The sequence below is a fragment of the Ceratotherium simum genome, chromosome 15 (genome assembly GCF_057802395.1).
Source record: "Ceratotherium simum simum isolate JZ-2026a chromosome 15, ASM5780239v1, whole genome shotgun sequence".
Taxonomy (NCBI): domain Eukaryota; kingdom Metazoa; phylum Chordata; class Mammalia; order Perissodactyla; family Rhinocerotidae; genus Ceratotherium; species Ceratotherium simum.
In genome coordinates, this window is record NC_141914.1 from 52,692,418 (window position 1) to 52,717,350 (window position 24,933).

Consider the following 24,933-nt stretch of genomic DNA (forward strand, 5'->3'; position numbering starts at 1 on the left):
ATTGAGCATGTTCTTTTCCCTTCAGTTTTGATGAGATTCATGATAGCTTTACCAACACCTGCTGCTAGGATTTTGTTTGCCCTTTGGATTAAAACATAGCAAAGAAGAAAAATGCATACATTTCATTTAGGTTTAAATGACCTCACACTAGCAAAGTCATGTGCCATCTTTGCCTTTTCTAGATTCCATATACTTTCTCTTACATTTGGAGCAACAGTGTGTTTGGTTAATAACCTCCCTGTTTTCTGCTGTTAAGAGAACTGAAGTGCCATTAACACATACTAAAGTACCACCAATTCCATTAGGGCCGACAAGCACTAAATCCCAATTTCTTTTTAAATAAGCATTAAAACAAATGCAGATGTCCTTTATTAACAAGTAACACGCTGAGCAACCCTTATTGCAAGAGTTTAATATATGAGAGATGTCTTAAAGACCAAGTTAGAATCTTAAGGAGCTGAAATGCTAGAACTTGGGCACAATGAAGGACAAGTGAAGGAATAAATATCAATTTCCTACACCCACAGGAGCCTATCCAACGTGCCATTTTTTATCTCTCAGATTAGAATCATAATCAGTTTTCACCTTCATATGTCTCTACATGTATATATTATAACACATATAATACCACAGCAGTGAAGAGACACAAGCTGTAGAGTACAATAAACCAGTTTATGAATGAGGAACCTAAGCCCAGGAAACAGGCATGGCTTAGAGAGGCTCTTACTCTGTGGCTTCTCCATGTGGTCCCCATGCTTAGGTGTTCCTACAGAATAGGAAAGCTCTTTCAATTGTGAAGCAATATCACAGGGAAGATGATTATGGGCCTGGACCTTCTTAAAAGGTGTGACCATTCTAGGGAACTTTTTCATATCAGGAGAATTTAGATGATTTCAGCATAAACCTTAGAGCCAAATTTGCAGCAAAAACAAATATGTTTCATCTTTTTGTATTAATCTCATCCCTATTTTGTATTAATCTCATCCCCAAGCACTATTTTATTTCTTTACACTTTTCCTGTTGTTTTTCATCTCTTCTTTACCTATTTCTAGTATGGACTGTGCTATTTGTATGTATTCCTTGAAACCTTTTTTTAATATCTTTTTTTCAAATAAAGATAAAAGGACAAAAGTGAGAGATATTAGCTTGTTTTGTTTGCTACTGCATTCTCAGAACCTAGAACCATGCCTGAAACACAGGAGGCACTTAATAAATATTTACTGAATAAATGAAAAAATGGTTGATGACAGATAAGTAGACAGAGATGAATAGATAGATATTACTGGGAGGAAGTTAGGAAGGAAGGAAAGAAGGAAAGAACAAAAGAAGGAAGGAAGGAAAGAAGGGAGGGAGGGAGGAAATGTTTGTACATTTAGGCACATGTACAGGCTCACAACTGTGAAGATTTTACTCTACTTAAATAAGATTGACAGAGTGAAGGAGGGTTGGAAGCAATAGAACACAGAACGAAATAACTGTACAAGCTAATAAGTAGCCTTCTATAGTCCCATGGATGCTAACAAAGGAGAACACTTTGTTGGAGACAAAGAACTTTATTATTCACAGCAAAAGCAATAGCAGAAGTATCAGTACATTTGTGCTGGCTCCCTAACTTCCGAATTCCACAGGGCTACACGGCGAGCCAGAAAGAACATGAACTGAGAACAAAGTGTGCCACAGGAGAGGAACCACAAGCCTAGGGAATCTGCCACTTGCTTTCCAAGATTGCCACTTTTAAGATTCCCAGTCCAGGAAGATGAGTAAAAAGGGCAAAAGCATAACGGAATATACATCTGCTACAGTATGTAGTTTCAGAGATAAAACTTCAATGTACGATTAAGAGAGAAGTTGTGATTGTGACTGTGTCTTCTAGCCATGGGAGCTAGAAAACATCCTGACAGGTGATCAGCCAAATAGAAGAATAACGGCAGAAGGTTATCAGCACATTCGTCACACAGAATAGCCTTAGACAACTTGGAGTACATAGCAATGTCCCCACTCAGAAAGAAAGTATCTATTATTATGGATGGTTTGCACATATACATAGGCACGTATAGAAGTCATTGGAGTGTTATGCAGAGTGTGACAAGAGGTGTCGGCCTGGAGTTACAGGGGAGTGAGGAAGTGTCTGGGGGTAGAATTTGATAAGTTACCTCATTGAAGAACACGGGAGCGAAAGTTGAGTTCATTTCCTAGTTGTTCACAGGAAGGCTCTCATTGCATAATGATGGAGGAGGAGGGTAAAAACTTGGCATCTACGCCCGCCATGTAATATTCTCTAACCAAACCTTTTGCAGGGCTCGTGTGGGCTTCCTGTGGGAGGTTGTCTGCTAAACCCATCCCTGGATTCTCTGCAAGCCATCAAGGTGGTCACAATGTGCCTCCCTTCTTAAAGAACCTTTGAAAACATTTTTGCAAAAAAAAATGTGGCTCCTTATGTTTGGGTTTTACGTGTAGCTACTTTCTGAAGGATTTTGTTGTTGAGCAGCAGGGAGGTTGGAAACAGAGAGCAACTAATGAAATTTAAAAAGGAACATCTTTTTATCTCTCAGGGTTTTAGCGGCTTTGGTTACTTGTTTATTTCCCGAAATTCTAGCTTCCTTGTGATATAGAAATCTTAACTTCAATTCACTGGAATATCAAAAGCAAGACAGAGACCGTGCTCTTTCAGATGAGCAATAAGCACCAGTCTAAATGAACTCCTCTGCATACTTCCTTGATGTTTTAGTAGTCTATAGTTAATAACTTGTTATTCATTTTGCTTTAAGAAAACCGGAAAACTATAGCTTCACACAGATGAAGTCACCAAAAAAATTTGCTACAAATCTCCCAGGTTTCTTTTCCTGCACAGGTATTCCCAGGTCCAGTGCATTTTTTTATTTACCTAGAGCTGCACATGTCATTCCCATCGCTCTGTAGGTGCAGGGTGGTGTTAGTGCCGTCATCGAGTAGATTCTGGCTCCTAGTATCCCTGTCTACCGCAGAGCAGAACCCTGCCCGGTCTTTTTGCGCCATCCTCTCACCTGCCTGTGGAATATATTAGACAATGCTCCGCTGCTATTCATAGGGTTTTCTTTCTTTCTTTCTTTCTTTTATTGAGGTAACATTGGTTTATAATATTATATAAATTTCAGGTGTACATCATTATCTTTCAATTTCTGTGTAGATTATGTCATGTTCACCAGCCAAAGGCTAATTACCATCCATCACCATACACATGTGCCCAGAATTCATAGATTCTTCACAGCACTTTTTCTGGAAATGGGTGGCGAAGACCTTCTTCCTAGTCTGTCTTAGTCTGGAAACTCCACTAAAACCTGTCCACCATGGGCGACCCTGCTGGTATTTGAAATCCTGGTGGCATAGCTTTCAGCATCACAGCAACACGCAGCCATGACAGCATGACAACCGACAGATGGGTGGTGTGGTTCCCTGAAAACTAACTTGGGTCATGGCAGTGCCGAATCTTAACCACTAGACCACCAGGGCTGGCTGTGGGTACAGGAAGACATCCTAAATGAGTTAGAAGGGTCTCCTCTGGACTGTGCATTCTCCTGTTCATTGCTGCCATCAGCTTATTAAAATTGTGTGAACGGAACTGTTGTTTTGGTTTGAGTTTTAAGATGAAATAATTACAAATCTCCAAGACATTCTACAGACACAGTTTGATAAATATGTCCATATTTGTTTACAATATGTTAGATGACTTTGTTCATTTAGCTGTAAATAAATAAATCTAATAGTAAGAATTCCAAAAAGAAGCAAACAAGAAGCAAAATCTCAAAAGCATGAAGTTAGGCTTTTTATTTCACTCATAACTTTGCTTCTATCTTGAATCATACTCAAAAGAGCCTTGAATGTCTTAACATGGTTGCAGTCCTGGGGATAATTCTATCTGGCATTGCTTTACTACTTAGCTGAGAGCCACAAGGTCGTGAATTACCTTAATTTGTTTAAGTTTCAGAGCATCTTCTTTCAAGTTGTCTTCCAACTGAAACATCTTGAAGTGGACTGTCTTGTACAACAAGGTGAACCCTTTCATATAACATAAGAGAGGAGTGAAGGTTGCAAATATTTTCCATTTATGCTTTTTTCTCATTAATTATTGTTAAATAACAAGTTCAGACAACAAATATAATAAACTATACAAAAGTTTGCTCCATACTTACTTAAGGACAAAAAAATTTATAATAAAGCAAAAAGAAAAAGAAAATACATCTGATTCTCTCACAGTCTGGTCCGAGACCACAGTGGCAAAATTTGTGCAGGAAACATATTTCATTTCTTTGCCTAGGACAGGGAGAAGTAAATGAGCCTGCCTAGAAGTGAGATAGAGAGGCGGATCTCTAGTGACATTAGAGAGCCATTCTGATCACATAAGATTGTAGAGATAATGCGTATGTATTAGAGAAGATGATTGTGATGTAATTTGTTCTTATTAATTTCACATGTTTGAGGAGATTGGTTGACATTTATGATTAAGCTTTACCCACCAATATTTATCGCCTTTGTCTGCAAGAAATCTATTTGCCATCACAGAGACTTCTTATGGCATGTCTTAGGTTAATAGTCTACTTTCCTAGTTTAAGATAATTTCAAGGCTTTCCGCCTTTCTAAATTGTCAATACTATTAGAAGGAATCCAAGATTTTGATGACAGTAAAATTTGGAAAAAGGAGAGATTCTTACTTTGGTCTCAGAACATTAGGCTTAATATATCTCATCCAACAGGCATCAGTATTGCATTTAGCACATGTGAGTCTCTATGGGGTACTTCATATTCACCCGATAGAATCGAATTGTAAGTTTTGTCGCAATAAATTAGAAATAAACCTTTCTTACTCTCTATAGCTCACTTGACTTCAGACATTATTAAAAGAAATTTCAGCTCTAAAGGATAGCCTTGCAAATGCAGGTGACATTGGGGACTGGCCTCCAACAGGTGAGGAAGGAAGATGCAGGAGGCAAGAGAGATGAAAGAGAACCAATCTCAAAATTTACCTTCTCTTCACATTTTTTCCAAGGGTGAAGTCTGTTTCCATTCCTCATCATTTGACCTGGAGACTCAGTACTATCCATATGAGAGATCCGATTGGGAGTGTTTTCTTCCCGGGAGAGGAACCAAAGGTGGCTGTTAAGCTTTAACTGTAAAAGATTTTAAAGGAAGCTAATATTAGCATCAGTAAGATGTCTATGGTGACCAAGATAAATAGAATTTATCTGAGGGTGAAAAGAAATACTGATCTTGCTCCATAAAGTGGGCAATGTATCTCTGTGGCCTGACTGCTAGAATTAGCATTACACCGGCATGTGTACTAATTGATTAACTATAGAAGACCCAATTTGAATGGCATACATATCTGTATGCTAATTGAGCTGCCTGATACATGTCTCCAGCATTTATCAGCATGAAGAGAGACATTGCCAAATGTCTGAGGGAGAGGAAATAGGGCCCTGGTAAACTCAGAGTAAGGGAGGTGAAAAGGCATCTAGAGCTGGTCTGTTGCTAGCCTCATAAGAAGTCCTTTGCCACATTTTTTCCTGCCCCCACCTCCCCCACCCTTTGGTCCAGGGGGCTTTGTACAAAGTGGCCACTTGGTTTGGTTGAATGTAATGTTGAATAGAATGGTGTCAGAACTAAAAATTAGGAATCTATGATTTGATTCTTAACCTACGTTTTGCCAATAGCTGTGTGAGCTTAGCAAAATCATTTAACTTCTCTCCCTCTTAGTTTTCTCATCTGCATAACAACAGGTTGGAAAAGATAAATTCTGAGGTCCTTTCTAGCTCTTCACTGTGATGAGCGGTCCTTAGGAAGGATACCTGTTGAAGTGGACCGCTGCTGTATTTGTCTCCAAACTTCCATCCTGGTAATATTACGCGTGTTTTTATTTTCTTCCCCTCTCTCTTCTATGTGCTTCAGGTGGAGCTGACTCTACCCCTGGTTGCTGGGTTAGGCATGTGGTCAGCCCTGGCCAGTGAGAGCACTGAATTCCTCCAGCCACAATGATTCGGCAGGCATTGTCATATGACCCAGCCAGAGCCAATAAGATACAATGATACTTTGGACTGCTGGGACAAACATTTCTAAGGATGATATGATACTGGAACTGGTAGGACCAACTTATAAAGCCAGTAGACAGAAGGATGAGCAAAGAAAAAGGGAGAAACTGAGTCTCAACATCGTGTGATCCCCTGAATCAAACTTCACCCAAAGCCAAAACAACTTGTAAACTTTTCCATTATATAAGCCAATGAGTTCCTTTTGTGCTTTTGTCTGTTTTAGGTGAACTTTTGGTCAGTAGAAATGGAAAAAGTCCTTACTGTTAATGCTTAGGCATGCTCTATAGAGTGTTTCAAAACCTTTTGTAATGTATGAAACTTTGTCTGTAACATAGAACAGACCTAATGGATCACCTGCCCCATTCATCTGTCACTACAAAATAAGGGCTCTATAGGAAGAAAAGTTTGCCTCAAATGTGTGTTTTATAATGAAAGTAAGTTATCAACCTCTATCTAAAACTAAAGAAGATAAAACTCATACAATGAATCTCTCTATAATAGGCTTGGTCTCCAACAATCTGATAAGCTTTCAAAGGCCACCAAGACCAGTTAGACAATGGCTGACCTGAGGAAAAGAGCCTCCTACTCACGGAGTATCTTTGATATTCTGTGAAGTTATTGAATAAATACTTGCATGCTACTTCATGTCTCCTTACTGATACCCTTCTTTGTTCTCTCTTTCAGACACATTTTAGGAAAATCCATCTTTTTCAGGAAGATATATGCCTATGTTTCCCACCGTGTGCCCCTTGGTACACTAGTTTATGAGATAATTCATGTGCAAGTTCTTCACTGAGTCAAATAGGGGTGTGGGAGACAATTCAAAATCTGTCCCTCTCTGGGAAATTTATGTGAATATTGGGATATCAAATTCTCTGATTAGTCTTCCTTCACATTAATGAATGCACCATGCCTAAAATATTTAGATAAAAGCCATTGCATGCCCTGCCCACAATACCTATAAATACTTGAGAGATCTAGCATTCCACAGAATAAACTCTGGGAAACACTCATTTAGCTCATGTTTTCAAAAATTACAAAAATCTGTTAGTATAATTAGAACTCAGAATCAAGGGCTTAAACTCTTCCTCTAATTGGACCTATACCTCGCCCACCTGCCTTCAGATTCCATTATGAGGTTAAACCAAATGAAACTGTCCATATTTGATGGTTTCTGACCCACATCCCAACTCTTGTCCTCTGCATTGGATATCTTTCATTTGCTCCGTAGGTCTATTCTCTACCCTTCTCTACCCTACTCTGTGTCCTGTGGTTGATATTTATGGACTATATCAGTGGAATTCCTGGCTGTCTAGCTTCCAGTTGGGTTTCCCCAATGGGAGACACTGGAATATGGGCAGGTGGGAGGGAGGGAGGGATATCTCTTGCCTCCGCTCTATCTCTGTCTCAGGTTGCTTTGGGTTATGCGAAGGCCACACTCTCAGCAGCCCTCTGTTTTTACAATGCTTTCTCTAGTACAGAAGTTCTCAACCTTGACACTATTGACATCTTGAGCCTGATAATACTTTATTATATGCATCTTTTCAAGAGCATCCCTGGCCTCTACCCACTAGATGTCAATAGCATCCCCTGTCATGACAATCCAAAATATTTCTAGATATTGCCAAATGTCCCCCAAGGGGCAAAATCCCCTCCTGTCACCCCCACCACCACCATTGAGAACAACTGACAGCTTCTCTCTGCAGGTTTATTAACAGTTCCCTCTCTTTGCCCATTCAGGCCTAAGGGTAGTAACACACTCCTCATTGCTAACACTGCAGCGCATTTCTATCCCAGGTTGGTTCCTTTTGCTTCTGTAAATAGCTCTTTGACTGAAATTCTCCTCAACTGAGTGTGTTATATGTTTGTTATTGGGATGCTGACTGATAGATGCTCCATCCCTCCCCAATCCCACTAAACTGCTTACTGACCACCACTGAAAACTTGTTCACTTTCCTTGAATCCTTACACAAGTCCTGCTTACAAGAGAAATGGAGGCAGCATTAACTGAGAGCCCACCACATGTCAAATATGGTGGCCGGTGCTTACATATTGTAGTAAATATTAGTGGTTGGTTGTCTCGCCACCACTCTTTTTTTTTTTTTCCAAAAAATACCCTAATTTGGGTTCAAGTACCCACTCCTTCCACACATAACCCATGTGCTTCAGGTAGAGCTGACCCCACCGCTAGCTTCAGCAACTGATTGTTCAAAGGATAATCCCATTGTCCTTACAAGTGATGGGTAGAGGAATCCAAGCCTGAGCCATTCAGTGAAAGGCGTTAATTAAGACTTTGGTTCACAAATGAGCATGTGTTTCTTTATGTATTATGAGGTCTAGAACTCTTGCAGCCATCTTAGTGCTGGTATGAGGAAGAAGTCAGCACGGGCAGGAAGGCAGAGTTAGAGAATCACAAAGAAATGGGGCCATCAAGTCAACCATACCTAATCATTGCCAAGCTTCTGGACTTTCTCAATTATGTCATCCAATATATTTTTTCATTTTGAATAGAGTTTGAGTTGGGATTTCTGCCACTTGCAGCTAAAAGCCTCCTAGCTGAGCCATTCATTCAATTCATTCCACCATTGCTTGTTTTGTGCTTACTATAAACTAAGCCCTGTTCTGCAATGACCCAAAGAGATCAGAACTGAGAAGCAGTTATGTAGTTAATTGTCATATCACTGTAAGAGCTAGGTGTAAGTGCCTGATGCTGCGAGAAGAATTCTCAGCTGAGAGATGCTAAGTGACTTGTTTAAGAAGATCAAACTAGAAAGTGTTGGAACTAAACTAGGTCCGTCTGATCACATAGGCTTCCTACTCCATCCCTCTCTGTTTGAATCAGGCATATCAAATCGTTCAGCTACCACTTAATCTAGAGCAGTGTCCACACAGAATAGACAGAGTTAGGCAAGTTTTGATAAGGAGGAGGAAGTCAGATAATCCAGGAGTCTGGAGTAGTTTCCTAGAGTTTAAGGGAGAAATACAGAGTTGCCCTCCCCTGATGACTTGGTCTACCTCGACTCTTGTTGATTCTGCTGAGCCCTCTGAGTCTTGCCTTTCTTCTCCACCTCAGAGCCTCAGAGCCTCAGAGCAAGCCCAGTGACTCTCAATCTTCTGCTTCCCTGTCGGGGCCAAGAAAACATCTGCATCCTTTCCATGTCACGTGATTCTTTGCACAATTATGTCCTGCTTCCATTTTTACTCTATCCCTACATTTCACTGGGAGGCCAGGATACAGCTCTGCTTTCAAATTTCCTCTCAAAATGGCTGTGCTCTCCTAGATGCCCTCTTGGGTTTTCAACCAAAAGAAAGGAAGGTACACACTCCATGTCTGACCAATTGCCTCCCCTCATTTCTTAGCCTTTCCTCCTTCCTACTCTCACAAGGGGTGGAAGGGGCAGGATTTACACTTCCTATTTGTCAAGTGTTTTTCTTGTTTTACATCCTTGACTCTGACCTCTTGCTGGGACCATAAGGTGGATTGGAAGTGAAGAAAAAATCCTACTTTTTTGATAACATTCCTCATGAAGCATTCCAGAAATATTTCCCCCCATCCCATTACAAATGCCAGCACACTGACCATGTAGAATTGTTTTGAGAATAAAATGAGATCACATAAAAGCTGTTGATAAAATGTAAATGACCATAAAAATGTAAGATATCATAGTATTATTATTGTCACAAAGGAAACAATCCATTTAGTCCTATATTCCAATTCCAATGTATTTCTATACTGAAAACAAATCATGGAATTAAAAGATGCCAACTGTAGGGGGCTGGCCCAGTTGCACAGCAGTTAAGTTCACGTGCTCTGCTTCAGCAGCCTGGGGTTCGCAGGTTCGGATCCTGGGCGCAGACCCACACACCGCTCATCAAGCCATGCTGTGGTGGTGACCCATATACAAAAAATAGAGGAAGATTGGCACAGATGTTAGCTCAGGGACAATCTTCCTCAAGTAAAAAAGAGGAAGATTGGCAACAGATGTTAGCTCAGGGCCAATCTTCCTCATCAAAAAAAAAAAAGAAAAGATGCCAACTGTATACTGTTACAATATGGAGCAAGAAACCAAGCAATAGATTACTTCACTAAGTTACTAGTAAATCTTTGATTCATCAAATAACATTTTAGAGTGAGATGGTCTTATAGATTCTTAACCAGTGGTTCTCAGCCCTGGCTGTAAAATAGAATCACCCAGGGTGGGGGGTGGGGGATTGAAATAATATAAATACCCAAGCCCCACCTTCAAACCAACTACGTTAGAATTAAATGTTCCTTCTTGAGAAAAATGACATTACATGAAAGAAATAAAAGAAGCTAAGGGTTATTAATATAAAATTTTAATTTTTAAACGTAGAGCTCCTCTGGAAAATCAGGACCTCCACACAAATGCGTACACTAAAGTAAAAAACCTGAGATCACTCAGCCAGGCTATAACCTTGTTTTCAGAACTGGAGAAATAAGTGATTCTATCCAGACATCATTTCATTTTTAGAGAGAGAAACATTAAGACTTTGCCAGATTTGTCCAAAGTTTTCCTCACAGCCTACGATGTTCTAAGTCCGCTGAGTTCTACCAGGACTCTTGAAGACAATGATGGTGTTCCCACCCCCACCCACAAAATTCGCTGCCCTCAGACTCAGGCTTTTCAGCCTTAGCACACACCTCTCTTCCCCTCCCCCAAATGAATGCACGACTTCAGAGAAATGGGAAGTCATTCCTCCTCACACTTAGACTAGCCTAAAACACCAGCTTGATCAGAAACACAGATGCCTGAGATAGAAATAATCCTGTCTCCCTGGCTCCCAGGGCAGAAGATAAACGGGGCCAAGGCCAGAGCAGCAAAGGAGGTGCTGTTGGAACCAGCGTCCCAGCAGCAAAGTGAAGCATCGCTGCCATACAAAACATGTCCAAAAGAGCTCAGGGGGAGAGGAAGTGGGTTTTTGTATTTTTTGGGTTTTTTATCCTGTGACTCTGTAGAGATAGATGGTGGTGACAGCAGCTGTGCTTCCTCCCTTACAAAGTCATTTTAGCATTTGATTCTCCCTAAGGAGGAAGCAGATGGAGAGAAGCTTGACTTGCACATATGTGGTTGCTGCTGGCATGCTTGCTGCTGCTGCTGACCCTGGATTATATGGAGACATAGGGCTTTGGAGGAGGGAGGGGATGATTATTCAAGAAGCTCTTTCAGACTTGCTGATCTAAAGCCACAAGAGTGCATTAATATTGGGGTTAACTGTGTACTCTTTGAAATTCTTCTCAAGATGGTGGCAATAGGCTATCATTTTGTGCAAAATGGTGACACCTCCAGCATGGCAGGAGTGACAGGCAAGGTAACTATGAGGATGAATAGCACAGAGTTCCTGGCCACAGAGTGGTTATAGTCAAGTCTTCTAGCAGCACGATGAATTGAGTCAAAGCCTATGTTTTGGCACAACAGCCAACATATTTTCCTTTCGCAGACAGAGTACTTTTCACCCTCATGTCACCCTACAGAGAATCACCTGTTCTGTGCTGGGCATATTACCCAAGAGAATGACACAATTAGGTGAAAAAGCAAAGAAGAAAAGAAAAGAATCTTCCTTCTTCCCGACTTTGCTTCCAAAGATTTAAGCCTTGAGGACACAGTGAACTCCTACAATGGATAAAACATTCGCTTGAAAGATAAAGATTCTCCTTTTCTGAAGCAAGGAGGAGAGATGAAAGGGGAAAGGATGAGGGCAGACAGTTTAATGAGAAAGGGAAGAGAGGTCCAAATCCATTAAAGCCATGCAAACTGAAAAATATTTTCAGCAAAGGGCAACCATGACGTTGTTCAGGCATCCAGGAGATGGGAGCTGAATTTTCATCCTCAGACTAGCAGGCCTGCAAAACATCACATGCTCCCAAGATAATGCAAGCAGTGCCTGCATCTGTGGAAGATTTCCCCTTCACAGGCAACCAGCACTTGGTCAAGTGGATATCCAGCAATTGACATCTGTCCCAACCCAGAGACTTTACTTTCCCCTTCTTATGTACCTCACAGAGACGTAGCTTTGTTACATCCCAAAGAATGAGAGTGGGCACTGGTACCTAGCAGGGTGATAATGGATCATAAGAATTCTTCACATCTACCCTTCAGCAATACTTGGGAGAACAAAACAAAACTTGGCCAAGATTATCCTTGAGCAAGGAGACTAGTAAACATATCCCATTACAGGTGTTACACAGGGAATGTTATAAGCATAAATAGAGTAGAAATGAGAAAGAAAAAGGAAGGGTCATTCATGTTTCTGGGACAAGAAAAAGAACCACTTCCTGGAGGAGATGACACTGGGCCCCAGTCTAGAAAGGTAAGTGGGTGGAGGCCTTCCAGGTGGAGAGTGCAGCAAGAAAAGCACAGCATCCAGAGAAGTAGAAGAACCAGAAAGTCGTGCGACATAAAACTCAAAGAAGAGGGAATATAGAAGTGGTGGTCAATTACATCAAATGCATCAGAAATTTCCTAAGATTCTAATGGATGTGAAAAGTGTCCAGCAGACTTAGCCGTTAGCTTTAGCCATTAGGTTTAGCCACAGGAGAAGACTGGTGATTCTGGTCACAGCAATGTCGGTGAGCTGGGAGGTTGGAAGATAGATTGTGCTGAACTGAATGCTGAACTAGAGGAGAGGAAGTGAACAGTGCGCATGAAGGGCAGTGCTTCTCAAAGTGTGTTCCCTGGACCAGTAGCATCAATATCACCTGGGAACTTGTTAGAAATGTAAATTCTCACATACACACACTCCTGCCATCAATCTGGGTTTTCACAAGCCTTCCAGATGACTCTGATCTTGCTAGATTTTGAGAACCGCTGGTTCTTGTGATGAAATTGAGGTGTTTATTTATTAACAAGGGGGAAGAATTTATACTAAGTATTTACTTAAGAATACTGAGGAGGAATTTATATTAAGAGCGTCTCAGTATTCAGTGAAATATTTATTAATAATTTCTGGTAATGGTTAAGGAAGCTCACCCAGTAGATGAGATTGGTAATAGGTATATAAACCCAGGAAACTCCCAAGAACAGGTGACTATGGAGTTGAAAGACACACCCCAAACCCAGACAAGGTGACTCAGGGGAATTTCAAGATAGCAGATTTAAAATTTGTTTGATAAAAGGTAATCAATCTTGCCCTTTTTGGAAACAAGACTTTGACAGGGTATATAGAGCCTTCCAGGTAGAATGGAAGATCGGGAAGAGTGTGGGAGGGTGGGAATTACTGGAAAGTGGGTAGAGGGGAGGCCGTGGTCAAGAAGGGAGGTGAGGGAATAAGTGGTGATGAAGCCAACTAGCAAGAGCTAAAGCAAAGACAGCACAGATGGACAGCCCTAATCAGTTTCAGGAGGGGGCACACATTGTGGTCTGAATCAAGGTCACTAGCCTAGAACACCTGAGCTAACTGAAGTCTACTCTGAGCAACTGGGCTGGCTCTAGCACCATGTCCTGAGTGCCCAGGACCCTAGGGTTTCCTGCCCCAATGCTCCAAGTTTCCCTCAAGAGTCTGCCATTGGCTCTTCCCTGGGTCTCACCTCTCAAAGGCAGGCAGAGGAGTGGCCACTGAGTGGCTGTTTGCTGGTGATATTTATTGAACTTGTGCTTATGCAGGCTGAGGTGCTCACGACATGGATGTGAGACCCCTGGCAGAGTAGGGAAAGAACCAGAGATGAAAAGAGACGGTTGGGGCCTGAAAGACACAAATATGGAGGCTGGGAGCCATGAAACTTCCTTTCCACAAGGAAAGTGGAGAATTCTAATTCTAATCTGGCCTTTGAGATTATGATGAAGGTGTATTTATCCAGGTAGGAAGACAGAACATATTTTAATCAATAATATATTAATTTCATATTTGTAAACACTTTTAGATGGTATGTAGGCCTCAATTTGTACTCTTGCTCCAGGCCTGACAAAAGCTAGGGGTGGGCCTGCTAATACTAGGGATAATTGGTCTTAAATATTTTGGTCATGATAAGAAAGATTCTCTATTGTGAATTAGTATATTGGCCTTCTTATTTATAAATAACTCTCTGGTGGGTTTCCTGATTATAAACCACTTCCTCAGCATCCAATCAATAATGTTCTCTAGTCCTAGGTCCTTGAGAATTAGATCCAAACCACAGGGACCATGTGAAGACAACGGCACCCATATGCTCTGCATAAGTGCTAGCTGGCATCTTGGATGACTCTGATATCTGGTCTATAAGAAGGGGAAGAAAGACAAGCAGAAAAGAGGGATAAAGTACGGGAGAGCTGAAGCCAGATATAAAGAACTCTTCTTTTTAATACACAAAAAAGAAAAATGTCAGCCGTTAGCCTCATTTTAAAGGTTTAGAACTAATGGCAAAAAAGCAAAAGTTCTGATGCATCAATTTGGAAAAAGCTGTTATCAAGTACTAAGTGTCCCTTAAGTAAAATTATGGAAAATTGGAATAGAAATTCAATATATTGCACAAATAGAAAATTATGTAGGGGGCATAAAAGGAACCTGTTGGAATCTACCTAAGCTCTAAAAATTAGGAATATCCTACTGAAACCATTTCTTTACTACTTACCAGAGACCACTTAAAGTGACTAGAGTTGACAATGTATGCGGGGATTCCAACCACATGTGGAATTGCCCCAGGGCCTGAGGCAGGTGGTAATGGAGCTGAGTGACAGCTCCCGCCATCAGAGGCAGATCATCTGCACTGTTCTCCTCTGAGGACTCTCCAAGCTGAGAATGTTTTTAATCGGAATTGTTTATTACAAAGGTAGACAATTTTAATACTTTTCAAAGCCAAAAGGAAGCACTTAGAACTTGAAATATGTCAAAATAGTATGTTGGTCTCTGGCACACACAGCTTGAAAACACAATTTTTCCATTTGAGCTAAAAATCACAAGGAATATTTTAGACCATAGCTCAGTTTCTTCTAGATAAATATTTGAGTACTAGTGGCTACAAATTGAAGGAATACATCCATACTTGTCAACTCTGATTTTCAGAAAGATCTCAAATATTATCTACTCCATCCTGTACAAATTTCATCTGAAGGAGTCAGTAGGGAGTAGGAAACTAAAAAAGTCACAAATAAGAAAGGAAAAAAAAAAGTAAAGACATTAAAATAGCAGCACTAATATCTCATGCTTGGATATCATACTTTCCTATTTAAAGGATTTTTACATAATTCTGTTATTTGCTCGTTACAACCAGCCAATGAGGTTGGTATTTCTATATTCATTTTACCGAAGAAAAAAATCTGGGCCCAGGGTTAAATACTTGTCCAAGATCCCACAGAATAGCTGTGAAGATTGGGCCAGAATCAGTGAAATAATTCTCTGTCCTGTAGTCATAAGATTGATGATGATATTGATGCTGCCACCTATGATGATATTTAACATATTTTGATGGATTGTTAAGTGTTGAGTATTATAACATTTAATCTTGCAAACCAGTGTTAGGAATAGTCATGGTCTCGATTTTACAGACATGGGGATAGAGGCTAAGTAACTTGGCCGAGTCACCAAAGTAGCAAAGAGTCAAGAAGCCAGAACTGGCCAGTTCTGCCTACCTTTGCTCTTCATCATTACAGCCCCACGTGCAGTGCAGACAGGTAAAATTCACCTGCTCATCTTTAGTTTTCAAACATTATGAAGGAACAAGTCATGGTTATCTTTTTCTATTCCTTCTCTTTAGTATTCTCTCCTGCTCCTCAACTTCAAATCTTTTTAAAAGAAAAAATAGCTTTCTTTGTGTACGTGGGCCAAACACCAACCTCTTCACATTCCCAACTAGAATTTCCAACCATCCTTCCATTGGTTTACATTTCCTTCCAATATATTTTCTTTATACCCTAAGCAATTAAATATCAGGTCTTTTTAAAAGTGCATTTTCCTATTCCACTCTACGGAGACTCTGTGAGATGTAAGCGTGGGATCAAGTCTGCCAGTTACCTACCAATATCTAGTCTCTCCTTCTTCCATACAAAGACAACGTTGGTTCTGTGCCCAGGTATAAGTTATATTTCCAAGCCCTCTTAAGGTATGCACGGTCATCAGGCACAGTTCTGGCTAACGAAATGTAAGCACAAGATGACTGCAGATATCTGGGAGAGTTTGCTTTCCTGATGAAGACACCACCCTTCCTCCCTGTGGCTTTTTTCTTCTTCCACTTGTAATGCTCAGGGAAGGCTAAAGATCATATATCTGGGTTCCATGGTGACCATGTGGATAAAAGCCATATGCCAAGAATGAATGAGCAGAAAGAGAGAGAGCATCTAGACTCTGATGTCACCAAGAACCGCTGTAACAGTCCTGGATGGCTGATCCCTCGTCTATTTTCTATGAGAGAAAAATAAACCCTTATTTGGATAATTGACTATGATCTGTTTTATGCAGTTGAAAACAATCTTTCCTGACACAGTGTGTTAATGCTGAGATAATAGTGTAACCACATGGGTACAACAAGAACAAATCTAATAGCAACAAAATCAACAGCAATTATATCAGAAGAACACACACTGTGGTTTCAGGAGTGTGCGTTTATACTCCAAAACTAAGAAATCAAAGCTGATTCCTATGGGTTTGTGGAAAAAAGAGATGTTTATCGACAAGAGATATAATCAATAGAGAAAACAGAAACATTAAATGAAAACACATAAAAAATGACGTTAAATGTACAACAAACGTTTATTTTACTCATGTATAATTTTTCCGTGCATGTTTAACCCTATATAGTACCAGCAAATATAAATAAGCTAAATTCTCTGGGTAGAACTCTACTTAAAAGCAAAATTATGAATTTTGGAAGTGCTTTCACTGGTGCCTCTAATTTTTTGCTACTTCCCTACTGATTTCTAATATCCTCAGCACCCTCTAAAATCTCATGACTTCTGATACGTGGTGCCTTATATGTGTGTCCTCTGGCTCATCCAAGGACAACATCCAAAGCTCTTTTCCCCTTTTTTCAAACCTCTAGGACCCTGCATTTTGCTAGGAAGGACACGGATATGCTCAAGTACCCTAGTATGTGAATTAGAAAATATACTCCCCCTCCTCACCACTTACATAAAATATCCATAAACATGACTTTAAGGCATGACTAGTCACAGGAGTTTCAGGCACCATGGCACCCCAATGAGCCTTCCAGCTCCCCTGAAATGACCCTCTCTAGGGAGCTGCCTACTTCTGTTTGCAGAGCCAGCCGCGTCGCGAAAGGGGAAGAAGCCATCACACATGTGATGGTTTCACAAAATTGCAGTCATCACTGACCCCTGGCCCATAGACAAACTTTTTCAGGATACCCCAAAGGTGCCCTTTCTGGAACTTTTCCCATTGATCTCTGCGTCGTTCTCTGGTGGGCACTGCAGAACTCCAAAATTATCTTACTTTGGTTTTTTAGCATCTGATCCCAAGCTTAGAAACCCAGTAGTTTCTATAATTCGATGCACCATTTTCCTTCACTAACTTTTGCACTGTGTTATTACACTTGTTTTTTGAGTCCCTTAGGATATATGGATTAAAATGGCTATTAGAGGAACTTTCGTTTCTATTTAATTGAAAGTTATTGGTCAGACAAGTGTTCTGTGTAATTGTTCACATGGGATGTTAAAAAAATCCATACTGTATTTTCCCAGACCTAAGCAGATCTGTATGATTTTCTTCAACTTTGATATGCACATCTTTTCCAAACAAACTGACCTCACGGGTCTAGTTTAAAGCTCAAACTGGGAAAAGAGTTTTCGCTGTTGAGATTCTTTTGTGACTCCAGCCTTTATTTTTTCAATTGACTTAGTGGATGACAAATCTGAACATTCATTTCAAGTCTCTATGATGGATGATGTTTAACAATCAAATAATTCTAATTCTTCATGGTTCTTCTTAATGACTTTTTATAACTGCAGGTATTTTATCCTTTGTTCCCACTTGTTCCTCCCTTCAGAGAATGAAATTCAGCATTTGCTAAAACGAAGTACCCGACGAACAATTACACATAATGTGTATTTGCTCTTTTTCTGTCTCATATTGTATTGAAGTTATGGATTCAGACAGAATCTCTTTGCAAATGTGGACAGCACCCGCACTCGGTCTTTTCATGCTGTCATATTCCTTTGTTGATATCTCTGTTTTAAGATGAGTTTGCCCCATGCATCACCGATTGTCTTTTGTTTTCACGCTGCAGGGAAGCCTGGGCTAATCCATATGTCACTATGAGACTTCAGGCCTCTCTGTTTGACAGGTAGCAGGCCTGACAACCATCTATTGAAAATGCATTTTAGACAGCAATCTATTGAAAATGCATTTTAGACTATCATTTTTCCAGTCTAATTTACTCTTAATAAAATGAGTTTGAAGACAAGGGGTCTACTCTGTGTTGGTTTGCTTCTTTCAGATAATTGCATTCTGAGAAAGACACATTGACAGTTTTCACAAATACAAAAATGATGAAATTCCCTTGGGAATAAAACAAGATAGCTTCACAACAAATAGCATCTTTAGCCTAAGTGATCTCAAAGCACTCTGGGAACTCTGGATGTTCAGATGACTCCCCAGGGTAGGGAAGCAGACAGACATGCATCCAAGCCCTAGGGCACGACACAGGTGATTCTGTACAGTGGGAAGACACAGCACCCACCCCTATGCACACACACCTTTGCAACACAAGAAATATTTACGTACTCTATGTATATGTATGTGCACGTTAAAAATGCCGGCAAAATTTTACAAAAGAGTGTACATATGAAATCTTATAAAAGTGTATACACAAAACTAATAGCATCAAATTATCTCCTGACGTGATTTCATTTTTTAAATTCACTTCATGCTGTGCATTTACTCATAGAGCATTTCTTCCCCTTCAAAGAAGAATGAAAATAATAAAAATTAATATCTACTGTCCCTTTAGCTCTTTTCTGTCACCCTGGCAAAGTCATTCATCACTTAGTACCCAGATCTCCAAATTTGAAAGAACAACTCTTTAAAGATTTTTCCATATGTGGGGTGATGGATGGTAATTAGTCTTTGGGTGATGAACATGATGTAGTCAACACAGATATCAAAATATAAAGAGAGACACCTGAAATTTATATAATGTTATAAACCAACGTCATCTCAATAAAAAACATAAATTAAAAAAAAAAGATTTTTCCTCACAAAAAATTTTGACTAAATTTTGCCAAATGGACATTTGATCACCCAGTAAAAAGTGTTAGTTTATAAAGTGTGTGGTATTTTTTAAGCCACTGAAATATTACTAAAAAAACCCTCAAAGTTTTTAAAACTGTATCGTCAGCCATATAGTTGCTAATATGTTTGTTTAAGAAAATACTATCTATTCTATAGTTAGAACATAATACCAAGAAGATATATTTTAGTTAATTCTATTAACTGTTTTAATAATTTAAATGGTCACCCATACTATTTTTGCTGTATCAATGATAAATTTTAAAACCGAAAAATAATTACATTTTAAAATTGGAGAAAATAGTTCATTTTACTCTTCTGTTTAGTTAGGACGCTGGATGTATAGATTTGTTTTCACTTAATTATTATTTTGATAAGAGGGAGCTAGTGTATTTCTGTTCTCAAGGACATGCAGTTCTGTAGCAAAAAGAGCTTTAGCACTGGGAAAGGGACAGGGTGCCTGGGAATGTTCATGTCGCTCATTTTGTCAGGTCCATCATAGCCTTTTGGCCTGATTCTAAAGAGGAAAAAATGAAGACCTTTTCCTGAGAAAGTTTCTTTCTTTCCTCACCCTCTCCCTCCCTCCCTCTCTCTCCTGAGAAAATCCAGCACCGCATATTCTAGGAGGTGGAGTGGGAATTTTAACTTCTGTTGAACTAGCACCTGGGGCTGTGTTTCCCATCTCAGAGCAGTGGACGGTTTAGGTTCCTTTTTCTGAAGGTGTGGTGAGGGCTTGGCACTTGGAATATAGTGTTTTGGTGCCATCTGGTGGATAATTTGCAGGTTAGCGGCTTCACTTCAGGATCTAAGGAAATTTTTGCGAGGAGGGACAGAAAGAAGGGCCAGAGGAAGGGAGGAAGAAAGTACTAGTCTTTGCAAGAGATAAAGAATGTGGAGCCGGCCACGAGACGCGCTGGGAATCACTGGCGAGGAGGCGGCGGGGAGGCGGCAGCCCAGACGGGGGCGGGGCGCTGGGGGGGCGGTGGTGGCGGTGAGTGGTGACCAAGCCGGACCAGCGACGGCTGAAGCAAGGACCCAGCATCTGGACGGCCCTAGTCAGTGTCGGGAGGGGTCACGCACTGTGGTCTGAGTCCAGGTCACGAGCCTAAAGCACTGTAGCCAACCGAAGTCTGCTCCCGGCAGCTGGGGAGTTCTGGGCCCTGCGGGAGGGAGACGTCAATCTGAGGGGCGAAGGCCGAATCCAGGGAAGGGCGCTGGGCAGCCGCGCTTGATGGTTAGAGGTAGGGGCTTGGCAGGAGCTGAACTGAAAAATCAAAGCTAAAACTCCACTGCCAAAAATCTTTGAGGTCTCAAACATGCCTTAACTCAAAATACACGGTTTTCTCTGCCATCTCAACCCAATTCTTAACAACTATTCTTAGTTGACCTTTTTCAGTGATGCAAACCATCCAGTTTCCAAGTCAGAAACATAGAGTCTGCCTGATGCCACCGCCATGTCTCGTCTCTCATGTCTAAGCAATCCCAAAGTCCTATTGATTACAACCCCTACACACATCTTGAATCTGCCCATCCCTTCATCACTGCCACCGCCTGGTTCAAGCAACTACTCTCTCTCATGGTTGACTGAATAACCTCCTAACCCTCCACCTCCTTCCGCTTGTCTCCTTTCTAATCTGCTCTCCTTATTGCAGCCAGGGCTGTATTCTCAAAGTATTTTCAGTATGTTAAAATATATCTGAAGTGCCACTGCACCTGCTTAAAATGTTTCTGTCAGGTCTCTTTGCCTTTAGGATCAAGATCAAACCCTAACACGCACTCTGACATTTCCACTCTTGCTCTGGACCCTGCCCACTCTGGTGTGCTTGGCTCTAAGTGCCCAGGCTTTCTGTACAGCCCGTTCTTCTTCCCACCACTGGACCTTTGCGTATTCTGCTTCTGCTGCCTGCCACTCCTCTCTTCTCACTTCATCTGGTTAACTCATTCGTCTTTCAGAACTCAATTCTAGGTCACTGATTCTCCACTGGCCTTTTAAAATCAAAGCCCCTCATCTTAAGTTCTAATAGCTCCAAATTCCTCCCATTTGGGCAAAAATGACACTTCCAATTTTACTGTTAGAAACTGTTTAAACATCCCGGGCGCAGACCTATACCACTCATCAAGCCATGCTGTGGCGGCATCCCACATATAAAGGGCAGAGACTGCATATATTTTGGTTCACCATTGTATATCCTGGTTCTAACACAGTCCTTGGATTAATAAGTATTTGATAGAGGAAGAAAGAAGGGAGGGATGAAGGAAACAAGGAATGAAGGAAATGGCAGGAAATTATAAAAATGATTACAATAGTAAAAACTAAAAGTTTTTCTAAGATTTCAATATGTAATTAATTTTTTTTTTTTGTGAGGAAGATCAGCCCTGTGCTAACATCTGCCAATGCTCCTCTTTTTTTGCTGAGGAAGACTGGCCCTGGGCTAACATCCATGCCCATCTTCCTCCACTTTATATGGAACGCCGCCACAGCATGGCTTGCCAAGTGGTGCATCGGTGCGCGCCCAGGATCTGAACTGGCGAACCCCGGGCCGAAGCAGCGGAGTGCGCACACTTAACCGCTTGCGCCACTGGGCCGGCACCTGTGTATAATTATTTTTTTCTTAAGCAGACCATCCTGAACCTTCTTTACGATCCAGTGTATATCTGTGAATGCCCTCCTATCGTCCCTAACCACTAAGGGCCCTGTGGAATGTAGAGTTGGGCAGGTACTGCTCAGGTCAGACGGCTGGAGGTCCAGGCCCAGCCCCTGTGCTCAGAGCTGGGAGGCCTCAGGCAGCTCCCTTCCCCTCCCTGAGGCTCAATCCCCTCATGCATAAAAGAAGATCAGAATAGTACCTGCCTCAGGGAGTTGAGAAGAATAAACGGTAGTCCAGATGAAGCACCCAGTACGTCCTCCACCAACACTGGCTTTTCTCATCCTCCATAACTGAAAACCTGCTGTAACACAGTCACCCATGGGTGTCAGCTCCAGACACATTTCCTTCGCCTGTTCTCCACTCCTTCCCCTTCCCTGTGATATGGGCCTATCACGGCAAAACTCTTCTCACCTTTAAAGGCCTAATTCAAATGCTGCCTCCTTCAGGAAGTCTTCCATGCCCTCTTCATAAAATCCACATATATTTAGTTAATGTATCCTGTCTTGGCCCATTCACACTTTGTAAACCCGTATATGGCACTTAAAATAAATAGATACACAGGACAAGTGTCAAATTGTCAAGTACTTATTTAAAAAACACTTAAAATGGGGCCAGCCCGCCTACTCCGCTTTGGCGGCCCAGGTTCACAGGTTCAGTTCCCAGGTGCAGACCCACACCACTCATCAAGCCATGCTTTGGCGGCATCCCACATATAAAGCAGAGGAGGATGGGCGTGGATGTTAGCTCAGGGCCACTCTTTCTCAAGCAAAAAGAGGAAGATTGGCAACAGGTGTTAGCTCAGGGCCAATCTTCTTCACCAAAAAAAAAAAAGTATATATATCTATAGGAGAAGGTGCCTAATTTGGAACCAGATCAATATATCTTTTTGTGCAATCCTCTCAAACCTGTTATTCCCACCTATAGTAACATTAATGACATTTATTTAACACTTGCCATATGCCAACACGGAGCTGTTTCAAAACTTACCCCAGGGGACTGTCTGGGGAAGTAACAGGACAGCAAATGATAGAGTCTGCACTGCGGGCCAGCAAAAGAAAAAAGGAAAAGAAAACAGGAGCCGAGGGCGGGAGCCGCCGGCTGGAGGACAATGCGCTGCTGGCATCAGTGGGAGATTCCCATGGGGCCCTGAAGGATGTACAAAATGGCCTAGGAAGAGTCAACATTAACCCCTGCCGGGCCCAGTGGGCACAGTGCCATCTTACCACAGTGCCACACAAGTGAGAGCTATCCTTTCCCTCCCCTCCCGTCTTCCAGATAGAGAGATGATCTATCTTTAAATCAAATTTGGAATTTTTATGTTATATGGGATCAGACCATTTTCAGAACTGAAGTAGGGTTTGCAGCCTTGAATATCTGGAAAAAATTAGAAATATCTGAAAGGAAGCAGAAAATTCATCAGTCAGCCTGTGTTTTCAACTAGCAGCAGAGGAAGGACTTCCTTACTAAATAAATGTTAAAAGGACTGTGGGAGATTAAAATAAAGATGCTTTCTGATTATATCTCATGAGTCCTGCTTGTTCAACAGACCAGATATACACATATTATTTACTTTAATCTCATAATACTGTGAGGTAGGCCTAGGATTATTAAGTACCATTCCCATTTTAAAGATCAGGAAACTGATGCACTGAGAGTTTACATGAGTTTCTTCAAAGACACACAGCTAGTAATCTTGAGATTCATGATTTGAACTCAGTATTTGAACCCCAGTTATGTTCAACCACTCTGCTATAGGTGCCCCAATGTAATATTATCTTATGAAAGCACATTAAACATTTTAAATTTATTTTTTTATAACCATAGTTTCTTCTCTTCCCTTAAAATGGGATTCTACACCAAAGGTCATTTTATTGGCTCACTGAAATTTTTGGAGGCTCCCCCGGAAACCCAGTGCCTGGGATCTCCTCCCAGAGCACATGAAGCCAATCCCCGGCCTCCGTCCACAGGGGGGCTGCCACAAGGCTGTGGGTCAATGTCTTGCCTTCTCTGGAGCCCACAAAATTATCTTCCTTTCTGATTCCAGGAAAACCTGTTCTTTGGTCTCACAGAACTTCTCTCTCTGTTTAATTCTCTTCTCCTTAGAAGGCTGGGGCAGAAGTTCTTTGTATTAAAAAGTTGAATTTCCAGTTTCCCTTCATAAAAGGGGAAGTCTGGCCTCCCTGGGCTCACATCCCCCAGGACATAAGCTGGGGCAGTGCAGCAGCCACCTCCTTTACCCCAATCGCATGCCCTCCAGCTCACCACAGACCCACCCCACTCACTCTTCCCATCGCTTTATCTGCCAGGCCCTTCTAAGTGCTGCATTTGTTAACCCAGACTTAAGCTTTTGGGAACAAAAGCCAGGAAGGCTTGCTGTGACTTCTTTGGAAGAAGAAGGAAATGCCAGTGTCATAATCCTCTCTGGTAGGGATGAAGCAGAACAACAACCTTTCTGGATGACAGGGAAAAAAATTCAGAGTGAGAAGGGGAAAAACCAAAATTTGATCCATCTGCTAACTCTCGCTAGTAAAAAAAATTTACTTCCCTTCTTGTATACCTGAAAATTTACTTCCCTTCTTGTACATCTGAATAGTTACTTCCCTTCTTGTACACTTGAAAATTTACTTCTCTTCTTGTACACCTGAGTTGGTTGTCTGAAATGCACACCTGCTCCCACTGAAATGTAATGGCTATATTCAACATTCTGCAGTGCATAAAGCAGGCCTTCGATAAATATTTACTGAATTAAGTTGTTCTGCTGTTCCTAAGTAGGTTAGTATAAAAATATTTAAGATCAGCATCCAGGCCTAAACACAGACAAGGGTTTGTTCTAGAAATGTTAATCGTGTCTAGACTCACATGCACTAACAAGTTTGCCAACTCCCATCCTTTGGAATTGAAAAGTGTACAAGCAAGAAAGACATATTTGATGGATGGCTAAATAATTAGTTTTCTGGGCCCTAGAACGTTATTAGAAAGCGAGTCTTTAGAAAGCTGTCACTTTATCCCCGATGTGCCATCTATACAGATCAAATCCACAGAAAGTAACA